Source organism: Nilaparvata lugens, chromosome X (assembly GCF_014356525.2).
Source record: "Nilaparvata lugens isolate BPH chromosome X, ASM1435652v1, whole genome shotgun sequence".
Classification (NCBI taxonomy): Eukaryota; Metazoa; Arthropoda; class Insecta; order Hemiptera; family Delphacidae; genus Nilaparvata; species Nilaparvata lugens.
In genome coordinates, this window is record NC_052518.1 from 26,634,919 (window position 1) to 26,644,119 (window position 9,201).

Sequence of the window (9,201 nt, forward strand, 5' to 3'; positions counted from 1 at the left end):
CACTTCATACATTGAGTTTGATATTCTTCTTATAATGGGGAACGGTCCACTTCTAACTTCATCTAATTTATTTCTATTCAACTTGTTCCCTTTTTCTATATACACTAGTTCTTTTTCCTTGAAACCATATATTCTTCTGTTCTTATCACATCTCAGTTTGTTCCGTTTGTGGTTTAAATTGGAATTTTTTATTGCTTCTTCTCTGTCTATTTGTAAGTTTCGTTTTTTCCTCAGTTGTGATGGTATTATTTCCAAATCCTCTCCCAATAGCAGATATCTTGGTGTAATTTAGTAGTGCTATGGATTGTCTTGTTGTATTCTGATGTGCAACTTTCCGCTATTTTCGACCACGTCTGCGTTCTTCCTTCTGGACTATTCACTTTGCATCTAATACGATTCACCAATGTCTGGTTTAGCCGCTCATTAAGACCATTTGATTGTGGGCAATCTACCGATGTGAACACCATTGTAACACCTTTTTCGAGTAGGTAATCTCTAAACTTTTTTGATTTGATAGACGCATATTGATCAGCTAATAGGATCTTGACAGAATGGTTTTGTAAGATAGGATCTAGCAAACGAATGTATTCTTTAGTAGTTTGACCGCTAGAGCTTGAAGTGAATGCATATCTAGAGAAGTGATCGACCAATATGTGTAGGTATCGTTTTGTTGAGTTGTTTCCACCAAACCCTCCAACAGTATCTATCGACATGATCTCATACGGTTCACTAGCTGGACCCAATTGTGAAAGTAATCCTATTGAGCGACCTCTTCTTGTTTTATTCTTCTTACATATATGACACGAATCACAATAGCGCTTGACCATTTCATCCATGTTGGAAAAGTAGTAATGTGGACGTATGTGTAATAGTGTGTGGTGAGTTCCGATATGTCCTAGTTGAAAATGAATTTTCTCAATCAATTCTTTACCCTTTTCTTGAGAAAGGAAGATTCTTTTGTTTCCTTTCATACATTTGTAGAATATTTCCTCTTTATATTCAACATTCCTATTATTCATTATTGCTTCTTTGTTTTTTTCTTGATCGTCTTTTATTTCTTGTATAGATATCAAATTCACAACTGTTAAAATGTCTTCATTTCCTTCAAAGTGCTCTAAAACTGGATTTCTTGATAAAGTATCTGCTTCAACATTTCCTTTTCCTGGGCTATATATCAATGTGAAATCATATTGCGATAGGTAGTATACAAGATCTCCCAATTCTTCATCGGTTCGTGCTTTCACTCTAAGATTCTCCAATGGTTTGTGGTCTGTGATCACTGTAAACTTCCGTCCTATCAACCAATATTGCCAATACATAATTGTCTCTTTTATAGCCATACATTCCAGATAAATAGCTTTTTTCTTCTTTTGAGCAGGGCTCAGTTTTTTTGAAAAATATGCTACTGGATGAAGCTCATTATTTTCTTTTGGTTGTTTCAGTACTGCTCCAAATCCCTCTCCACTGGCATCGGTGAAAATGAATACTGGTTTTTCATAATCATAAATTTGTAATACGGGACTAGAACATAAGTATTTCTTCACGTTTTGGAAAGCTTTATCACATGTCTCTGACCAGATAAAAGGTATGTCCTTCCTCAGTAGATTGTGTAAAGGTTCTAGAACTTTCACTGCATTCTCTATGTATTTATAATAGAAATTTATTTTCCCCAAAAACTGGCGTACATTCTTCTTGGTTTTCGGTTGTGGGAAATTTTCAATTGCTTTGAGATTGTCATGAGTGGACGGACTGAGTTATTTTCAATTATGTGTCCCAAATATTTAATTGAACTCCTTGCAAAGTTACATTTTTCCAATTTCAGCTTGAACCCTTCTTTATAAACCGCATCAAGTACGAGGTTTATATGTTTCAAGTGTTCCTCAAATGTCTTTGAAAATATTAAAATATCATCAATGTAGCAAGTACAAAAATCAGTCAACTTATTTTTTTGTAAAGTGTTACCCAATATTCTTTGAAAAATTGCAGGCGCGGTCTTCAAACCAAATGGTATCCGTAACCATTGATAATGGCCTTCGTGGGTCACAAATGCAGTTTTCATTCTGTCTTCTTTTTTTATTGGTATTGTCCAGAATGCTGAATTAACATCAAGTACTGTGTACCATTACAATTACCAGCCTTCACTGTTATATCTTCTATTCTTGGGAATGGTTGTGGCTCTGGTATTACAATTTTGTTCAGTTCCCGGAAGTCAATACATAGCCGTGATTTTTTTTGTTCTTCTCGTTTGAAGGCAAGTGTAACAGGAGATGCAAATGGTGAAGTTGAATATTCAATCAATCCTGCCTCTAAAAGTTTTGAAATTTGTTGTTCTATTTCTTTTTTATCTGGGATACACGTTCTGTATGGCTTCTTAATAATATATCTATCTTCTGAAAGTTTGATTTCTGCCTCTGCATGTTTTACCTCACCTACATCATATTTGTGTTTTGCAAATAGTGATTCATAACCTTCAATCAGCCTTGTTATTGTTTGTCTCTTTTCAGTATCAAGATAATTCAGATTGCTTTCCATATTTACAGAGAAGACAGATGACTCATAATTCAATCTTTCAACATCTGTTTTGTCATCAACCTTCTGTAAAATTTCTAAATTTTCATTCTGTATCAATTTGAACTTTTTTATTGCATCCAATCCAAGAAGTAAGTCATAAGAGAAATTATTGTTCTTCACAACATATACATCTAATATTTCTTCGATTTTATTGATTTTCATTGGAATTTTGGCCCGGCGATTTGTAAAATTCACACCACTAATAGTTCGAAAAAGGTTATGGTCGTTCATAAGTTTTGTCTTCAGCTCATCAACAATTTTCTGATTTATTAGAGTGATATTTGAGCCACTGTCATAAACCCCTTTTACAATCTTCTTTTTATCAACTAGTACATTAACTGTAATCAATGGAATGAACTTACACGCCGGCTTATTCAGTTTTTTGAGTTATCAACATCGAGTGTATTTTCCTCACAGGTTGTGAAATTCACTGTTTTATTTCTATTCCTACAGATCTCTGCAGGATGAAAGCGATTTGGTTTTCCCAAGGCTGTACATACAGAACAAGGAGTCTTTCTTCTTATCTCTTCCATCTTTGTTGAGTCTTTTTTCTGGCTATTTATATGACTATGTCCGTTTGAGTTTGTGAATGAATCATATTTTTGTATCTCATTCATCAGATCTTCTGTGGTCTCGATATTTTCCTTATCTAATCTATTCTGAATATGAACTGGTAGTCCCACAACAATATGTGAGATTCTAGATTCATCTGTCATAGTTCTCTCACATTCAAGCAATAATCGTTCCTTCTTCAAAGCATAATCAAGCATAGATCCAAAATTTTCAATGTATTTGAATGAATATGCATATCTCACATTTGACCAGCCTTTATTAGAAAAAGTTTGGAGAAATGTTTTTGACCACAAATTCCAATTTTTCAATCCTAATTTATATTTGTTGGAAGTATACCAATCTTCAGAACTCCCTTCTAAAAATAGTCTTAAACATGATATTTTTTCTTCATCGTTGTGGATATTGTAACGGATACATTCTTTCTCAAAATCTTCCAGCCAGAATTTTGCATTTTGTCCAATTTTCCCCGAGAATTTTTCCAAAACAAATTTCCTATCAATATCAATTGAAAATTCACTCTTACCTTTTTTCGGCATGTTGAACAAAAAAATCGATTTATAATGATCTTACTTCGCACATTAATGAATAATTGACGAAAGATTTTCATTTACTTTAGAAAATCGATTTTTAATGTCAATTATAATATAAATAATCTCAATAACTTAAACTGTACAAATATGAACATTCAATGATAGTTTGATAAACAACATTAGTAAATTATTAACAAGTCATATGGTTCATATGATTAGAAAGAAGAAGCGTGAATGTAGAGCAACCAGCTTCTTACAAATATATTTTGGCTGCTTTTAAATTGTATAAAAATGAAAGAAAAACTCATTTACTTTCGACATTTTAAAAGAACCAAAATGAGTTTAGAAATAGAGCCAACATTACATTTTCTAAACCAAATTTTTATAAAAACATTTTGAGAGACTAGTTTCTGTTGTTGCACCATTTCTCTCAAGTTGTTACTCATTTCAAGTAACTGGTTTGTTATTTTATTCGAAATTGGCTATATCATTTTTTATAATGAAATCAGTGCTGTAGACTATTTCAAATTATTATCATTTATTTCCAATGACCAGGCATTCCTGGATAGATCGATCACGTCTTCAGTTATAGGATGGTCATAGTTGACTAGACCCAACTATAGGCCCGCCACAACGTAGACCCACGCTAATCCATGAAAAGCAACCCACGCCGTAGGATGTTTTGTAAACCATTGCTAAGCCTCTCCAGACATCTGTGTAATACATGCAATGAATAATCCACTTGTCAGCTGATTGATTATGAATAATTCTATAGCAATGGTTTACAAAACATCCCACGGCGTAGGTTGCTTTTCGTGGATTAGCGTGGGTCTACTTTGCGGCGGGCCATATGAGCATATAATAGAGGTACTGTAAGATATAGGCCATACGAAAAACCAAACATGGTGTATTTCAAATCAAAAATTGGTGGATTGTTTGTTTTTTTTTATTAAATTCCAATTTTACAAAGATTAACATCAACATTTTTAGGTTCTCTTAGAAGTTATAGGAAGGAGAATTAATCAGCCTGCAAATATAAAAATACCTCTTGAGGAGAAAATACTTTTTACAGTTTGGATGTTGAGCAAACCAGAGACATTCTTAGCTGCTGATGACAGATATAATTTTTCTAAAGTACTGCTTATAGAACATTCTATGAGATAGTGGATGTCATTGCAGCTTCAGTAGATGAACATGGTCGACACTCTTGCAGCAACAAAAGTCATCTGATGTAATTAATAATAATAGCCTTTACCAAATTCATAACTTGTGCTTGCTACATAAGAACTTCCTTTAATACAAGATTATCACCGGGTTGCACAACGGTCTGTTAACTTTTAATCCCAAATAAATTTCACTTTTGTTGCATCATTAGTCCACACATGACCCTCTGTGGTGACTTCTGTAACATAAAGAAAACAATGATATTAAAACATCATTAAGTAGTGAACATGATTGACTTCCATAAGGTAGGTCTACTAAGCATTATGTTATAATTACAAATAGTGCAGTCTATATACAGTGGTGCTTGCAAAATACATTGTAGTTCTTAATTTTCAATATGTTATAAATCACTCTCAAACAGGCTGTATCAGTGCCACTTATTTGAAGTTGTCTTTTGAAGGAAACTTCGAGCTTGGCTACAAAATCTTACAGAAGCTTGATTAAATTACACCGGAAGAGTAGCTCAAATTATGTTATAATCACATATAACTTAGAAGAAACGCGTCTATAGTGAGGTCACGTTATATTGGCAGTAGAGTAATATAGAAGAACAACGTTGCCGATTCTCTGCCTTTTATAGCTGATACCAGTATATCTTATGTAATTGTTCATTCTTCTTTAGAACAATCAATTTATTGTACTCATCAAGTGAATTTACTTTTCAATAAATAATACACTTGCATAATTAGATTGAAAATTTTGTTAATAATTAACAATTATTGATCATATTTCAACATTGTAAAAAATCTGGCAAAAGGATAGCAACACCAATGTTAATCAAATACTGACTATCCTAGGAAAAATTAAAGGTTACAAATTTTCCTAAACATTTTATTCGTCTCACAGTTTTAGAGATTTCTCTATACTGTAAGTCTTCTATGTTTTTCTCTGTATCTTCTTTAGTATTGACGAAAAGACAGACTTCTTTCAATTGTGGAGTAGCTTGGTTTAAGTTTTCAAAATGCAATGGGTTTAAAGCTGCATATTATACACCAAAGTTTTCACAGATTCTTCTATAAAAAAGTTGTTGATTATCTTTAAAAATTTGCTGTTCTCAAACAATCTAGAGCAACAAGAGCTGTCAAAATTTTCGCTAAGAAAGCATAGTCTGCATGGACTTGTAATGAAGGAAAATTTTGTTGGCAACTTTCTCAGTGTTTACAATGTATGGAAAACAAAAATCATGTTAGATAGAGGGATTTTTACAAGTTGAGGAAGCAATTTCACTGTAATTTTAACATATTGCCATAATTTGTTTAAAACTTTGAATGACAACTCTAATGTAAAAGCTCCAAGTTTTTAGCTTGGTGTAAATTATCACAGTATCTACAAAAAATAGCAGCAGAATATGGTAAAATTATTTATACCAATGTGACTACTATCACTAATCGTTATTACGGTATGTGATAGAAATTATATTATAAGAGGATTGCATGAAAGCACCTTACCTGCTGCTAAACCAGCCATCTCGATGTGGCCATAGTTTTGTTTCAGATTCAGATAGGACTGAAGAAGTCCAAGCTGCCTGTAAAACAAAAATCATGAAGTTTCAGTACTTGAGCTATTAAATTTAATTAGGCCTATACCATAGAATAACAAACTTTTTAATGAAATGAAAATGAGTGAAGTTTATTAGGTTCAAGTTTATGTTTAGCCGATTAAGTATTCTGAAATTTGATAATGAAATTCTATTTATTTTTTAATAAATTATGCCATAAACAAAATACGAATAGGTATTGAGGTTAAACAGCTATAAAAATCTAAGAAGAAACAGAAGTAGCCAAAATCAAAAGTAAATATTTCAATGCTATTTAAATGGATCAATAACTTTCATGACCACACAGAATAATATTATATTATTTATTTTATTATTCACAATTTCCTTGATGAACACTAAAAAGCCTACTGTAACAGTTTTGGATACCATAGATCACGTCATGAGCACAAATATATTTTAATATAATAGTTATACTAAACTAATAATATTGTCAAAAATGCAATTAATAAACTTACCAGCCAATAATGTGTAAATTTCCTCCTTTCTAATTATTTTATAAAATATGCCTTCAAAAACAAACTCATGTTTGTATTCGTAATAATCCTCCATATTTGCATTTACTTATGTGTTGTTTACTTGACTGCAGACCGAGCAGACGACGCGAAACTTTCAACCAATAGGAGCGCTCCGATTCCGGGTGACTCGAGCTAGAACTTCGTAGCCCGTACTATTTGGTCGGGTCACGATTCCTGACCCGGGCTAGAAAAATCAAAGATGGCGACCGGGTGATGAACTGTCAAAAGCTCCCATGAAACGCGGGTCACCTAGCTCGAGTCACTCGAGTCATTGGAGCAGTGTATCCCTGAAGACGCTCAATGTTCAATTCGTAACCAGTGAACTCTAAACTAACTGGAATGGACTAGCAACACAAAAAAAAAGTGAGGCAGCTGGTAAAGATAGGCAACCCGCATTGCTGTGGGATTCGTTCATTTTGTTACGCATTGGCTCTTATGGGAGAATGCATTGCACAGTCTCAATTTCTATTTTATTTCTATATTGTATGTCTTATTCCACGGAAGCGTTATTTTCCCTTTATTAAGCAGTTCATTGTTAACTTTTTGAGAGCAAAAATAATGAAATAGGTTGAATATTAATAAAGAAAAGAATTTTTTTATTTGTGACTGCAGTAGTTTTAGTATTGTCAACTTTTCACAAGCATGGGAATAACTTTGGGCCAGATTTAAGAGAAGCGTATTATTTATTTATTTTTATTTATTTAACAAGGACAAATATAAACTGTCATGAAATGATTGGGAATGAAAAAACAGGCTCATAGTCCAATCTCATATTTTTCACAATAAAAGTAGGTAAATAAAATAAATTATGATGATTCAATAACACAGGATTATTAAATTATGTAATGATAGCAATATACTAGGTATTCTGATAACATTTCAAATCAGTGTGGGAGTTTCAGAAATGATGCAAAGAAATCTATGAAGAAACATTATATCAATTGTATTATAATTATGACCATATGATAAGCAAACAGTAAAATATGCTAAATAATAATTATTTTATAATTATAAATTATATAAACAATAATACACATATAATTATACACATAAAATTATTTTATAATTGTAAATTGAACGATTATTAAATTTATTTGAAATGGGAAGATTTCAAAAATTAATTACAATTCAGCTGATAGCAATATCATATTTTTCAAAATAAAAGTAGGTACCTAAAATAAATTATGTCATCTCATGATGATAACACAGAATTATTAATCATTATTGTAAAGCTGTGTTTACACAAAATTCATTAAATGTTTATTTTTTCGTACTTATAGATTCTATTAGATTATAGTATTATACTATTAGATTCTATTAGTATTATATGCTGCTACTTACACTAAATTTATATTATACATTATACATAAAATGTATGATACGCCTACCTACATAATATACCGTATACAAATTATGATAAATATACTATATTTATTATATGCTGATGCTTAACACCAAATTTATATCCATAAATTACATCATACATAGAATGTGTGATAGAATGAATGATAGTCTTTGTAGGGAAACATTCACAATTTCTGCATCAGATATTATTTATTCTTTTTTGAATAAGGATTAATTTGTTCTTCAACTATGTTTTTTATTTTAGATGCTATAAAGTAGGCCGAAATTTTCAATAAACATAGAAACTATCACAGTACGGTATAACTTACTAGGAATATAACCAAATTTGTTGTTTTATTTTTGGTCAAATAAACTGATCAATATAGAAAGAAGTATTGGAAATGTATGTAAAACAAAAAGATTTCTTCAAATTAATTAACAGAATAAAAATGTTTGACTTACCTGTGAAATGGTATTTCATTTCCTTTAACATGCCCATTCTTGCATCCAAATGCAACACAATACATCACCATTTTTCGGTCGTATTTTTATTCAATTCTACGCATTTCACGACAAATACATCACAATATTTAAGAGAAAAGGTTGTGATCTAATACTAATAGCCCTAATACTCATTCAAATCCGTTTTTAAACTTTAAAAATGAAAAATCGTACTCAAGAGCTGCAACAGCCTGCTTGAATGTATGAGTACGAGAGAGAAGGGAATCCCACACGGTATGCCTGTCTCACTCACTCCGCCTTACACACTTTTGGTTGTAGCTAAGCATTGGACAGCCCGTTCCAGTTAGTTTAGAGTTCACTGACCATACATTGATATAGAGAATAGATATATCAAGGCTACCATATCCCACATCTGACGTCAGCA

General features: G+C 31.9%; 1 long non-coding RNA gene across 2 annotated transcripts; it reads right to left on the reverse strand.

Moving 5' to 3' along the window:
- Positions 1-4,947: 4,947 nt before the first annotated feature.
- Positions 4,948-7,342, reverse strand: LOC120354934. Of its 2 annotated transcripts, XR_005573310.1 has the most exons (3): positions 6,912-7,342; positions 6,347-6,423; positions 4,948-5,076 (listed from the first exon to the last, which is right to left on the reverse strand). It is a non-coding gene; the product is annotated as an uncharacterized LOC120354934 (long non-coding RNA). The 2 variants fall into 2 exon arrangements; XR_005573309.1 differs by lacking the exon at positions 6,912-7,342 and having other exon boundaries at positions 6,347-6,472.
- Between the last annotated feature and the right edge of the window lie 1,859 nt (positions 7,343-9,201).